This window comes from Orycteropus afer, unplaced genomic scaffold, assembly GCF_000298275.1.
Source record: "Orycteropus afer afer isolate SDZICR_OR568_19922 unplaced genomic scaffold, OryAfe1.0 scaffold00153, whole genome shotgun sequence".
Lineage (NCBI taxonomy): Eukaryota > Metazoa > Chordata > Mammalia > Tubulidentata > Orycteropodidae > Orycteropus > Orycteropus afer.
Window position 1 is genome coordinate 1,099,130 of NW_006921740.1, and position 14,356 is coordinate 1,113,485.

The following is a 14,356-nucleotide window of genomic DNA, read 5'->3' on the forward strand; positions in this document are numbered from 1 at the left end:
GTCTGGCACCCTTCTGGGCATACATTGCCATTTATCCAGCTCTTTCCCAGATTCAATCAAGTGAGAGGTTGTCCTGAATCTAGCTTCTCCAACCTCTCCAACACAGGCTTTTCCCCTTGTGTAGGTCCTCAGCCCAAATGACTAATATTTACTAGTGGTGAGTTCCCTTTCTCTGGATCCTTCCTTGCTGCCCTATGGCCACCTGCACCGCTAGAAATTTGACCTGTTTCTCTGCATTTTCTTATCTCACCTTCAGCACATATTCTGTTCACCTAGATTTCCACCAGATCTGTCTACACTATGTGCCTATTGCTGTGTAGATTACATGAAGATGGTTTTTCCTCATCCCCATGATGCCCCTGTGACTTAAAATTGTAATGCTATGTCAGGCCCTGGCTTCTTCTCTCTCCCCAATCTCTGTCCTCTCTCTGTCTTCCTTTCTAATCAATGCTTGATCTAATTCTTTATCCTTTCCTTTGATCTTCAGAGTTCCAGAACCATTATTTGTATCTGTTTAATTCAGTTTGTCTGGGTCTCTGTTGTAGAGGGATTGGGCAGAGTGTGTTAACTGGACACCATTTTGTCTCTGTCTCTCCACATATATACATTGAAATATGTGTAGAATATAATGTTAATGAAGGAAGTCATTATTTTAATATGTCTTATAATAAAGCTTAAGATGCATAAATGAAGGATTCCTCCCTGTGACTCTCTATCATGCCTGAGTTTCTTGATACATCTTATTTTGTCATTAGGGATAGGTAAAGTCCATTCAAGGAGACTTAGTGGCACAGCAGTTAGGCATTCAGCTGCTAATCAAAAGATTGGTGGTTCAAACCCATCAAGTGGCTCTGTGGGAGAAAAACTTGGCATTATGCTTTGGTAAAGATTCCTTCTGGGAAGTTTTGCTCTATCACATGTGGTTGCAGTGAGTTGGATCAATTCAATTGCACCCAAAAACAAGATTATGTTCTAAAGCAACAAAAACATGGCTCTGCTTTATCTCTTCAGGGATGGCTTTACACATAAACACTGGATGGAACACACATACAACCCTTTCACATGGGAAGGCTGGTCAGTACTTCTGTGCTTTCTCCATGCGTGTTCCAGGCAGCACTGCAGGCCAAGCCCATTCTCAAAGAGAATTTGTGGAAATTTATGCTGACTTTTGGTTCCACATCTGGAAATGCTGAGGGTCAGTTATGATTCCTAGCATCATGGTCACTCTTTTTCTGAGCAAAACTGCAACATACCTTGCAGGCAAACTCTCTTCTTTCCAGAAACTGAAGGCACTCCAGCTATCTCCTTCCAGAAAACTAGATGAGTATAAATGGTCAGGCCGCAAGGCAGTTGAATTTTCCATTGTTTTCAGTTGGAAAAAAATTAGACCCATGTGGACCTATTATCTGTTAGATAATATCCATAAAATGACATGTTTCAAATAATGCAGCCTAGATTAAATATACCATTGTAAGTAGTTATTTTTCTCCACTTTGTATGTCTTAGACCTTTCTGAAGGGAAAATGTTAAAAAGAAACAAATGAAAGTTTTTGAATTTAGAAAAGCAATGGAAAATAGAAATTGAAGGAAATTTTATCATTTTGTTTTACATAAAAGAAAATAGACAGCTATAGAAAGCAGAAGTGTCTCTTTTTCACCTTCCCAATTCAAGAAAATTATAAAATATAACTATATTTTTTCCTGTCTTTTTCTTGTGGAAAATATAGATTCCATAGTTTATATAATTTGTCTTTCAGTAGGAAATAAAACGTTATTTATGCATTGGCCTAGATAGAGGAAAGGGAATTCAGTGAGAATACTTAAAACATCATGAAGTGCTCTGTTGATCAATAAACTGTTATTTAAAAGTGTTGAATTATATTTTTCCTCTTATTTTTCAATGTCATAATTATTTATAGAGCCAGTTGCTGTCTCAACTCTGCTAAAACCATTTCTGCAAGGACTCTCAGCTCTTATTCCAAGCACAACATAGCCTCAAATGTTTGTTCATATGGCTCCTGACTTAGCTCTGTGTGTGTGTGCGCGCACACGCACACACATTTGCACAATGGCAAAGGTCACTCTTCATCTGAGCTTTTCTGGAACATCTTATTAGATATTATGGTTGAGCACTATGAATGATGGAGTAGCACAAGGTGAGGTCCTCTTCATTACCCTGTGCCAATAAGATGATCCTGCTACTGCAGGCAGTCAGACCTCCCCTACCACATTCTGCCAAAATGGGAAGCTGGTGGGAATTTGATTCACCATGGCCAATGAGATTAGACCACCCCTGAGAAAAACACATGTGGTCTGTGCAGGGTCAAGAGATCCTCATCAGATATGGACATCCAGGCCTCTTTTTCCTTAGCATGGTGGCATTCAGGGAAGCTTTGTAAATCAGATCTTGCCTAAAGTGCTTCTGACATTTGGCAAGTAAACACTATAAAATCAGAACATTTGATCTAGTCCTTCATGTGGCATTTCTTTAGGCCTCATGTAGTCTGATCAAAGAAACAACATATCATAGAGATTGAAAACACGCCTGACTGCTTGGGTTTGAATCCCTGCTCTGTCACTTCTTCCCTGGATAACCTTGGGCAGGTCGACTTATTTTTCTATAGAAGGGAAATGTTAACATTGTCCACCTTATAAGCTTATTAGGATAATCCATATTTGTAAAGTGCTTAAACTAGTGCCTGGCAAGAACTATATAAACCAACAACAACAAAAAAACCTCACTGCCATCGAGTCAATTCCAACTCATAGTGACCCCTATTGGATTTCCAAGGCAATAAATGTTTATGGAAGTAGATTGTCCCATCTTCTTTCCAGGGAGTGGCTGGTGGGTTTGAACCACCAAACTTCTGGCTAGCAGTCTTATATACATAAGTATTCAAAGAACACAATTAATAGACTTGCAAAAATGATTCCACTCTGTTTTCATCCAGAGATTCTATTTGACTAAAACAGTAGTTAAAGCATCTTCATTGTATGAGGTTTTTATCCTTCACTGTCAAATTGAATTAATTTGGGTGGAAACAACTTTGCTATTGGAAGCAAAAGCACTGAACAAAAAGTTGCTTGATGAATCAGGCTAACATATGAACTCAACACTCAATAATAAACCATAGACACTTGAAAATTTCTTAATTTCTTTGAACTCAGCTTGTTATCAGTAAATTGAAAACATTATGAACCCCTCATGATTATTATGAAGATTAATTAAAGTTATGTATGGAAAGGACATGGCACATACCAACCAACTGGTTGCCATCAAGTCAGTTTCGACTCATGGCAACCTTTTGTGTGGTAGAGTAGAATGGTTCTCCATAGGGTTTTCAGTGGCTGGTTTCTTGATAGCAGAGTGTTTCTTCTAAGGCCCCTCTGGGTGAACTGGAACTGCCAACTCTTCAGTTAGCAGCCAAGCATTTCAGTGTTTGCACCACCCAAAGATTCTATGTGGCACATACTGAAAATAGCAAACCGATTGCCATTGAGTTGATTCCAACTCACAGTGATCCACATAGGTTTTCCAAGGCTGTACGTCTTTATTGAAGGAGACTGCCTCATCCTTCTCCCAAGGAGCTGATGGTGGGTTCAAACCACTGACCTTTTGGTTAGCAGGCAAATGCCTTAATCACAGCACCACCAGATGTCCTTACTTGGCACTTAGTCGGATAGGAGGGGAAAAAAATCTCTCTTCTTAATAAGATCACACCTCTATCTTCTTGTTCTATCCTCCCTGTATGTAACTGGTTCTTGCAATTTTTTAAAGTCTGGCTCAATGATTCATGGTAGATTTGGGGTTGTATTCTGATATAAAGAGTCAAAACTTTATTCTTTGAGTGTTTTTACTACTTTTTTTTTAATCATTTTGTTTTATGTTTTCTGTTTGCTTAAGTAGAATCATTCTTCCAACAACAGTGGTAATATATGAAGAACTAATGAAAATTGGCATTGATTGCAAGGACATTTCGAGAACAGTAGATTTCGGAGAAATCCTCCGGGCCTGAGTTGTTGCTCTTTAGGATCTATCAGCAATGTGTCCTTGGCTTCCTCTCACACTGGTTTTTATTGTTTTCCTCCATGTCAGCAGGCTGATGTCAGAAGACGGCTTGTCTTTTTCAACAGGTCTCATTTGAAAGGTGAGTTTTTAAGAAGTAGTTTTCTTATTTCATATTTTCAAAATATAAAAATGTGTCAGAATTACCCATAATTTTTGGTTGCTTCACATATGTTCTTTCTTAACATGGATTTATGTTTTTCTCCTCAGTGTCAAGTTTAAGACCCTAAATCCTCCTTTAAGACCGATTTAAAATACGAGCAAGTTCCTCTCAATGAGGTTTGCTGACGCAGAGCTGTCTGTGTTTGTTTTTAAAAAGGAAAGATTATTCCCCTGGTTCTTTTACTTCACTCTCTGAATGTTTCCTTGGAGAATTCACCAAACCGACAAACTGTCCCAGAAAGAGGAATCCAATAGCTGTTAGTGTTTTTGCCATGATATGTGTCTCTCACAGATACACATGCAAATCACAAGTTCCCGTGGCCTCTAGGACCGCCTCCCCACTGCTACTCCCCAAGAGGCATCTTCCACCCCAGATGTCCTCTCCAGAAAAGGTTTACAATCAGCCCTGTGCTGCAGGGTGCTTCATGGAAAATTAAAAGGTTCCTGTGGCCAAACAGAATCTTTGGAAAATAGTTTAAGAGATGTTGCAAACTGTGCTCCTTTCTTAGAGTCACAATGTGTCTTAGCATATTAAAGTCGTGGTGAAGTTCTGACTAAAGAAATCTGTTTAACTTTACCTCATGCTGTTGTTGTTGTTGTTGTTATGTGCCATCGAGTCGGCCCCGACTCATAGCGACTTGCCCAACCTTCCTTCCGAGGAGTGGCTGGTGGGTTTGAACCGCCAGCCGTCTGGTTAGCAGGCAAGTGTCTTAGCCACTATGCTACCAGAGCTCCTCATGCTACTTAAATTATTTAACCTGTGGATTAGTTTCCAAAGGACCTCTGGTCACTGAGGCATTTGGTTACTAACCAAAAGGTGGATGGTTCAAACACACCATCCAGTCTGCAAAAGAAACAGGAAGGAGGCAGATTGCTTCTGTAAAGATTTACAGACTTAGAAACCCTGTGGAGTTGCTATGAGTCAGAATCAGCTCAGTGGCAGTGAGTTTGATTTTGGTTTGATATTAGTTTCTAGGTCGCTTGGTGGCACAAGTGGTTTGTGCTTAACTACTAACCTAGGGGTTAGCTGTTCAAATACATCCAGCAGTGTCGCCAAAGAAAAGCCTAGTGACCTGCTTCCATAAAGATTATAGCTATGAAAAGCTTATGGAGTTACTCTGTAATACATGAGAATCAACTCAATGGCAACTGATTTGGTTTCTGGGTTTTTATCAGTTTCCAGACTGTCATAAAATAACACAAACTACATGGCTTAAAGCAACAGAAATATATGCTCTCACAGTTCTGGAGGCTAGAAGTCAAAAATCAAGGTTTCTGCAAGATCATACTCTCTGAAGGCCTTAGAAGAGGGTCTTTCCTTGCCTTCTCCTACCTTCTGGCGGTTGCCTTAGCAATCTTTGGTATTCTTTGGTTTTTAGATACATGAATCCAATCTCTGCCTCCACCTACACTTGATGTTTTCTCTGTGTCTCTCTGTCTTCACATGACATTCTCCTCATGGTATTCAAAAATCTGTCCTCTTATAAGATACCAGTCACTCAGTTACTTTAATCTAGTATGACCTCATCTTAACTTGATTTCATCTTCAAAAACTCCATTTCTAATTAAAGTCCCATTCATAGGTTGTGTTGTTGTTGTTGTTGTTTTGTGCCGTCGAGTCGGATCCAACTCATAGCAAACCCTCCTTGGGTTTCTGAGGCAGTATCACTACGGAAGTAGATTGCCCCATCTTCCTTCCAAGGAGTGGCTGGTGGGTAGGTATCAGGGGTTAGAACTTCAATGTATATTTTCATCAGACACAATTCAACCCACAACAAACTGGAACCATTTTTTTCAAAAGTATAGATTGAATACCTGAGAATTCGGTGTTCTATGCAAAATACCTTGGGAAACATTGCTTTACATTAACAAATGCTCAGACACCAAACATTAGCTGGGATCAAGCTAATGTACCAGAAGATGGCACAGTGCCCATTTTCTCATCTTCATCACAACTCCCCTCCATCTCCATATGGTAATGGCATGGAGAATCTTACTCCTTTCAGCCTTATGCCTTGATGATTTATGAATATGCCAGTAAGTAGGAAGTACTGGTGGTGCCATGGTAAAAGCACTGGGCTGCTAACTGAAAAGTTGGTGGTTTGAACCCACCAGCTTCTCTGTGGGAGAAAGATGTTGTAGTCTGCTTCCCTAAAGATTTACAGCCAGAGTTCTGACAAGATGGCAGAATGGACAGACAACTTACACAGACCCTCTGCAAGAAAGTAATGAGAAACCAATTTAAACTGATACTGAAGACGATCCTGAAGCCCTGAGCTTTGAAGGGCAGGATAAAGAAGTGGATTAAATATCAACTAGTAGAAGAACCTGAATGAAACAGTGAGTAAGGAAACAAATGGATCTGCAGACTGCTGGCTATCCTGAGGGCACAGATATTTTGAATATTTCCCAATAGCAACCTAAGAATCAGCACTGCTCACCAAGATTGTGTGGGCAAGGACTGCATTGGTGCCTGACCACCAGAAGGTAGAACACCAAGGAAGGGGACAGGCAGACTTGTGGACTGCCGGTAGCTGTCCTGAGAGCACAGCCATTTTGGATGTTTCCAAGCGCCCAGCCATTTTTAAGTGTGCAGGTGGCTTTCTTGCTTGAACTGTGACCTGGGGATGTGATCCATCTGCCAATGACAGCACAGGCAACCACACTGGAGACTGACAACTGGAGAGGTGTGATATTCCTCTTGTTACTTTTGTGCCCCTGAGCTGTAAATGGGGAAGTTCTTATGTTGATGAATGTCTTGTACATGTGTTCACCACAATAAAATTTTTCAAAAAGGGGAAAAAAAAGATTTTCAGTCTTGGAAACTTTATGGGGCAATTTTATTCTGTCCCATAGGGTCAGTATGAGTTGGAATTGACTTGACAGCAATGAGTTTGTTTTTCTGGTTTATGCAACTATCTATTTGTATGTGCTTGAGAGAGAGCATGACTGAGTGTGTATACATGTGCATATGCCTGTTTGTGTAGTAACATTCCAAAGTCAAAGTCTAGTGGATGATTTAAGATTGTCAGTCACTTCACAGTATTTACTCCTCATTTTCACCTTGTTAGAAGAGATAGTTTAAAGTGAATTAGATTTCTGGAGAGAGCATCAATAAGAAATGGAATAAAACTGGTATTTGGAACAGATATACAAGACCTTCCAGCAACCCAGTCATGAGGAGCAGTAGATCCCAAGGTTCTCCTGCTAAAACTGCTACCACCAAACTCCCCATTGTGTGTTGGATAATTTTAGGCTCCCTGGCTTCTTTACCTTCCTTTTTCTTTTTCCACATGCACCATGCTTTCTGTGATGTCCTCTGCTTAACTTCTCTACCTCATTTTCTTCCCTTGTCAAATTCTTCCAGACTTCTGACCCAAGTCTTATGCCAAGCAAATTCTCCCTCATCATTTATGTTTCAGTCTAGACATCATTTCTTCCAAGAAGTCTTCCCTGATCTTTCTACCAAACTGGGCTGGCTGATCCTTCTCTAGCCTTCCTTACCAACTATACTACCCAGTTCAAAGCATTCACTACACTCAACCATAACTGAGTCTGTTTACTGATATATATTCTCCACTGGATTATAAACTCCACAGGGGCAGAAACACTCTATCTATTGTTCATTATTGTATCTCCATAGTCTAGTCCAGAACCTCTAATGTGGCAGCAGTTCAATAAATACGTGTTGAATGAATGATTAGTCAGTCAGCGGATCAATCTTACCCTTGTAGCAAAATATAATAGTGAACAGCAAAGACATCACTTTGAGGACTAACGTGCACCTGACCCAAGCCACAGTCTTAAATCACCTTGTATGCTTTGCAAAAGTTAGACAATGGAAAAAGAAGATAGAAGAACTTCTTCTACATTTGAACTGTGATGTTGGTGAAGAATTCTGAATGTACTGTGGATAGCCAAAGAACAAACTAACTAGTCTTAGAAGAAATACAACTAGAATGCTCTTTAGAAGCAAGGATGGTGAGACTTCGACTCACTTACTTTAGATATGTCACCAGAAAAGATCAATAGCTAAAAAAGGACATCATGGTTGGTGAAATCTCTATTTTTTTCTATTTTTAGCAAAATGAGAGAAATTCTCAATAAGATGGTTTGACAAAATGGCTACAGCAATGGACTGAACCTATCAGTGATCATGAAGGTGGTACAAGACCAGGCAATGTTTTGTTCTGTTTTACATAAAGTTGCCATGAGTCAGAGCTGACTTGATGGTAACTAATAACAAAACAGTTTCCATTACCAGATTCCAAAATCTCAAATTCTCATTTTCAGATTTTTCAAACCAACTATACTGTCTCTCTGAGGTAGTCTTCCTCAAGAAGGGGTAGGGTGGGATCTGGAAGGGGAAGACCTCCTACTAATTGACAAAAATAAGCCTGCTCTTCTATGTTTGAGTCAACCAGTTAAAGGTGCCTCCTCATTGGATTTTATATAAAAATTAACAGATTCAAAACAGAGCTTAAATTGGACCTGTACTCACTCTTACCAGAAAACCTGCTTCCCGTTTTAATGACAAATCATGCATGCTCTAGGGCTCCAAGAATTTCACTTATATTTTTTCAGTCTCATTGCATAATCAAAGACAGATACTCACTGTCACATACAGGCCCAACCATATGCATGTTTTCTACTATTATTTTGCAAACTGAACTAAAATCTTACTCAGCTGCCAAATTCATATTCTAATAAGATGACAAGAAACTATTTCCCTAAGGCAATAATGAATCAGTCTGTGTCAGACAGGACTTTTCGCCACAACGCCCTTCCTGGTTGGAAAGCAAAACTTGTAAGCTGGATGGTTTCAGAGAAACAAATTGCTTCTGGCTGCAGAATGAGATGACTGTGTAGTTGACCAAGAAAAACACAAAAACACCCCTAGGAGATGAATTACTTGAAATGAGGAGGCCTACATTCCTGGGGACAGATAACAAAACTATTTCATCCCCTCAAGACATGATGGCCCAGTTAGTCAGACATTTCCAGGATTTGTGCTTTGTGGGGAAATATGTTGACCCCATTGCAGAAACTGCTCTAAAGCAGACAAACTGTAAGCATATATGACGTATAATAACACTTTTAAGTAGTATTAAGAGAAGGTTCTCTCCACAACTCCTACCACAACTTTAATCACTTTAATTGTGGAAAGAATTTTAAGGCAATGGGGTGGGGGGATGGTTCAGGAGCAGGATTGTAAAAGGATTCTCCACCCAATAGCTGCAGAGAGATCAGTCACTGTATGCTTCGTCCTCTTCCATTCTCCTGGTCATCCAAATCTCAGCAAGGTAATCTGCTTTTTTCTGTACTATGGATTGCCCAGTTGTTGAAGCTTTCTTTGCTTTCTGTACCATAGGTATTGTTAATGACTTGAATGGTCTATCATTAAGATGTGTTGAAGTCCTAACTTCTAATAGTTGTGAATGTGGCCTTGATTGGAAATAAGGTCTTTGAACATATTATCAGTTAACATGAAATCATACTAGAGTAGGGTAGGTCCTAATTCAATCTGAGTGTTGTCCTTATAAAAGAAAAGAACAGACAAAGAGACACACAAAGGAAAGATGGCCATGTGAAGATGCATCTAAAAGCCAAGGAATGCTAGGAGCCACCAGAAAGTAGAAGAGAACATGGGACAGTTTCTCTCTCAGAGCCCTCAGAGGTAATCAATACAGACAATTCCCTGGTTTAGACTCCTGGTCTCTGGGACTATGTTGTTGTTGTTAGGTGCAATCGAATCTTCTTTGACTCACAGCAACACCATGTACAACACAAGAAAACACTGCCCAGTCCCTAGGACTATAAGACAATACATTTCTGTTGTTTAAAGCCACTCACTCAATTTGTGGCATGCTGTTACAGCAGCCCTAGGAAACTAAGACAGGTATGTAACATAGTTAGAGGGATACCAAAGAATATAGGTTGTGACATGTAGTGAATGATGCTATATCAATTAAGGTAATACTAGCCACTGAAACAGAGAAACTCCAAAATCTCTGTGACTTAACAAAGTAGAAGTGGACAGAGTCCAATCACCTGGGGGTGGAGGCATGAGGAGACTCCAAGCAGTCATTCAGAGATCCAGGTCAATGGAAGGTCTGTTATCTTCAACATATATCTTCCAAAATCACCTGTGCATTGGCATGTAGTCAGCATATGGGTGAATACACAGCACAGAAGATCAGGTGTGAGACTACTATGGACCAGGCCTGGAAGTGACATAAAGCATTTCATCCACAGAACTCAGGCATTTGACCAAATACAACTGCAAAAAAAGCTAGGAAAGTGGTCTGAGTATGGTTCAGGAAGAAGAAGAAACAGGTTTATCATTCTCTGCTACTGTCCACCAAGTTGTGACTAGTTGCCATGAAGATGGCTCTGACTCACAGAGACCCATATGTACCACAGAACAAAACAGTCTGGTCCTGAACCATTCTCACAATCATTGAGCCCATTGTTGCAGCCACTGTGTCAGTCAATCTCATTGAGTGTCTTCCTCTTTTTTGCTGACCTTCTACTTTACTAAACATGATATCCTTCTTCAGGGACTGGTCCCTTCTGATAACATGATCAAAGTACAGGAGATGAAAACTGACCAAGTTAGTCACCAAATAGTCACTTCACTCCTCCTCCCGCATCAACAAACTCTTCTCATCCCCAAGAGAGACAATGCAAAGTCAAATCCAGTCATTGCAAAGTCCAGGACCTCCAGGCGATACATACTTCATTCTGTCATGTCCAGATGTGGCTCCTTGCAATGTAGTCATCTGTGAACCAAATGTCACAGACACACATACACAACACTATGCAATGAGGAGGATAGATAGGATAGCCACAATAAAAACTTCCATTCATAAACAGGAAGCATAGAGAACACTCAGCAGTCACAGGAACATAGCATTGGTAGAATTCTGCTGGGCAAGTATTATGAAAATTACCACTTGGGGGACAGGAACAATTTATTGATTGGATAATGATTCTACTAAGAGGAACATCCTTGTCTGTTATTCTCCATAACTCATGGCTCCATCCTCTTGGAAATTCTTCATTATCCATTATCTTTTTTTGGCAACATATAAAGTAAGCATTGGAAAGTACACCCTATTAGGATTGCCCAGTTGTGAACGCTTGCTCCTGTACAATCAAATTTTGGGGAAAATTTTGTTTTAAACCTTAAACAGAAAAAGATATTTTTTTGTTTCTGTCCAGGTTCATGATTTCTTTAGCAGTAGAATTCCTTCAAAAACAATATGTTTTCCATTTATCTGCTTCCACTTCAATTTCATGTCATTTCTTAGATATAATTCTCAAGCCTGATACATTCTTTTGTTCTCTTGCCTTCATAAGGAGCTCTGATGGCATGGTGGGTAAGGCATTTGGCTGTTAACCAGAACCTCAGCAGTTCAAACATACCAGCTGCTCTGCAGGAGGAGGATGAGGCAATCTGCATCCTTAAAGATTTACAGCCTTGGAAATCCAATGGGGGTCACTATGAACTGTAATCAACTCAATGGCAGTGGGTTTGGTTTGGGTTTTCTCTTGTCTTCGTGACCCTCTTAATTTAATGGCAATCAACTTGAGACCATCTATTGTGGATAGAGAAGCTGTATACCTGATCTAATTTTGGCTGTAAATGTGAATCTTAATGATTGTCTTTTCTTAAAGAGTTTTTCAATCTTATTTCCTATTCTTTGGGGTCTAGAAGCTGATGATTTTTTGAATCTTTCAATACTCAAATTTCTAGATTAATCTATTCCTTTTTATTTCTCTTTTCAAATCAGCAAATCTTTGAACTCATCTCTTTATTCTGATACTTTGGTAAACACAGTGAGCACATAGTATCAATATTCTACTTTCCAATCTCTTTCCTTAAAGTTATAGGGTTAATAGACACTTGATCTTCCTGCCTATGAGCTCAGACACAATTTTAACAAATGTTTTGTCACTGTAGGTCATGAATCACTATCTTTCTAATCTCCAATACCACTGCTTGTCATCTGACTACTAAAACAATATCATTTAATTTCACTGGAGTAGTTAATCTATTTATATTTAGTGTAGTTGTATCGGAGATCTTATCTACCATATTATCATTTATTTATATTTGGCTCATTTATTCTTTTCTCTCTCTTTTTGAGTTGTGATATTGCTGAAAAATACCACGGACTGCCAAAAGAACAAACAAGTCTGTCCTGGAAAAAAGTGAATCCAGAATGCTCTTTGGAAGTGAGAATGGCCAGACTTCTTCTCACCTACTTTGGCCATGTTGTCAGCAGGGACCATTCCCTGGAGAAGGAGATCATGCTTGGTAAAGTGGAGCATCAGTAAAGAAGGGGAAGGTCCTCAACAAGATGGACTGACACAATGGCTACAACAATGGGCTCAGGTATAGGAAGGAATGTGAGGCTGACACAGGACCAGGCAGCGTTTCATTTTGTTTTAGGTAGAGTCACTGTGAGTCAGAGACAACTTGACAACACCTAACAACAACAACTCTCCTTTCGTGTTTTCTTTTAATTGATCAAATATTTTATTATTCCATTTTTTCTTAACTTGTTAGTTATGTGTATTTTACTGTTCATTTGGTAATTATTTACAGGTGAAAATTCCTTTCTTAAATTGTTATAATCTAATACATATTACCATTTTTACCATTTCTCATATAATCTAAAGCTTTAGAAAATTTTAACTTTATTTTCATTCTTCCAACTGTCTTTGTTATCTAGTGCTGCTGTCATAGAAATACCACAAATGGCTTTAACAGACAGAAATTTGTTTTCTCACAGTTTAGGAGGCTGGAAGTCTGAATTCAGGGTGCCAGCTCTAGTAAAATGCTTTCTTTCTCTGTTAGCTCCGGAGGAAGGTCTTTGTCTCTTCTGAGCCCTGCTTTTGGGCAATTGTCATGTGGCTCAACATCTCTCTGACCCCATCTCTGACTCTTTAACTCTTTTATATCTCAAAAGAGATTGACTTAAAACACATCCTACACTAATCCTTCCTCATTGACATAAAAAAGACAATTCATTCAAGAATGGGATTATAACCACAGGCATAGAGGTTAGGATTTACAACACGTATGTTGGCAGACACGATTCAGTCCATAATGACAAATTTTATATTAATGTTGTCCTGCATTTTACTCCTATGCATATTTTAAACCCCACCAAACATTGCTACAATTGTTTTATACCATTAATAACTAGTCAATATTCATTTTTATCTATGTACTTATGGATAGCACATTTCTGTTGTTCTTTATTTCTTCTTGCAATTGTAGGTTTCCTCTGAGATCATTTTGCTCTACCTCAAGAATGCTCTTTAGTGTTTTTCTTATTGAAGATTTGCTAGCAATAAATTCTCTCATTTCTGTTTGTCTTCAAGTATCATTTGTTCCCTTGATTTTTGAAGAATATTTTCAATGAGTATAGAATGCCCAGTTAACTGCTAGTTTCTTTCATCATTTTAAAGATGCCATTTCATTGGCTTAAGTTTAACTGTCAGTCTTCCTTTTGCTCTTTTGAAGGCAATGTGTATTACTTGGCTTTTTTGAGATTTTTCTCTAATTCTCACAGTCTTACTATTGAGATGGATCTAGATGTAGATTTCTTTGTATTTTTTCTGATTGGGGCTTGCAAAAACTCCTTTAATCTGTAGGTGTGTATCTTTAATCAGTTTGGGAATTTCTCAGCAATATCAAATATTTGTTTGTCCTATTTTCTGACCCATTATTTCCCTCTCTTCTTCTCCTGGGACTTCAATCACACATGTGTTAGACCATTGCACTGTGCCTCATATAATTTAATCATCTTTTCTGTAGTTGTATTCTTTTTTTCTCTCTCTCTGTGCCTCTGCTTTAGTTATTTTTAATTGACTTGTATGCTATTTAACTAACCCCATCTTCTGTGTCTAAACTGCTGTTCAGTCCATCTAATGATTTCTTAATTTCAGGTATTTTGCTTTTCTCTATCATTTGATTTGATTCTTTTTGTAGATCTCAATTCTCTGATGAAATTTTCTTCTTCATCTGTTCTCTCTACTTTGTCCTTTATTCTTCAAGTGTGTTGTTGTTGTTGTTGTTGTTGTTGTTAGGGACTGTGGAGTCATTTCTGACTC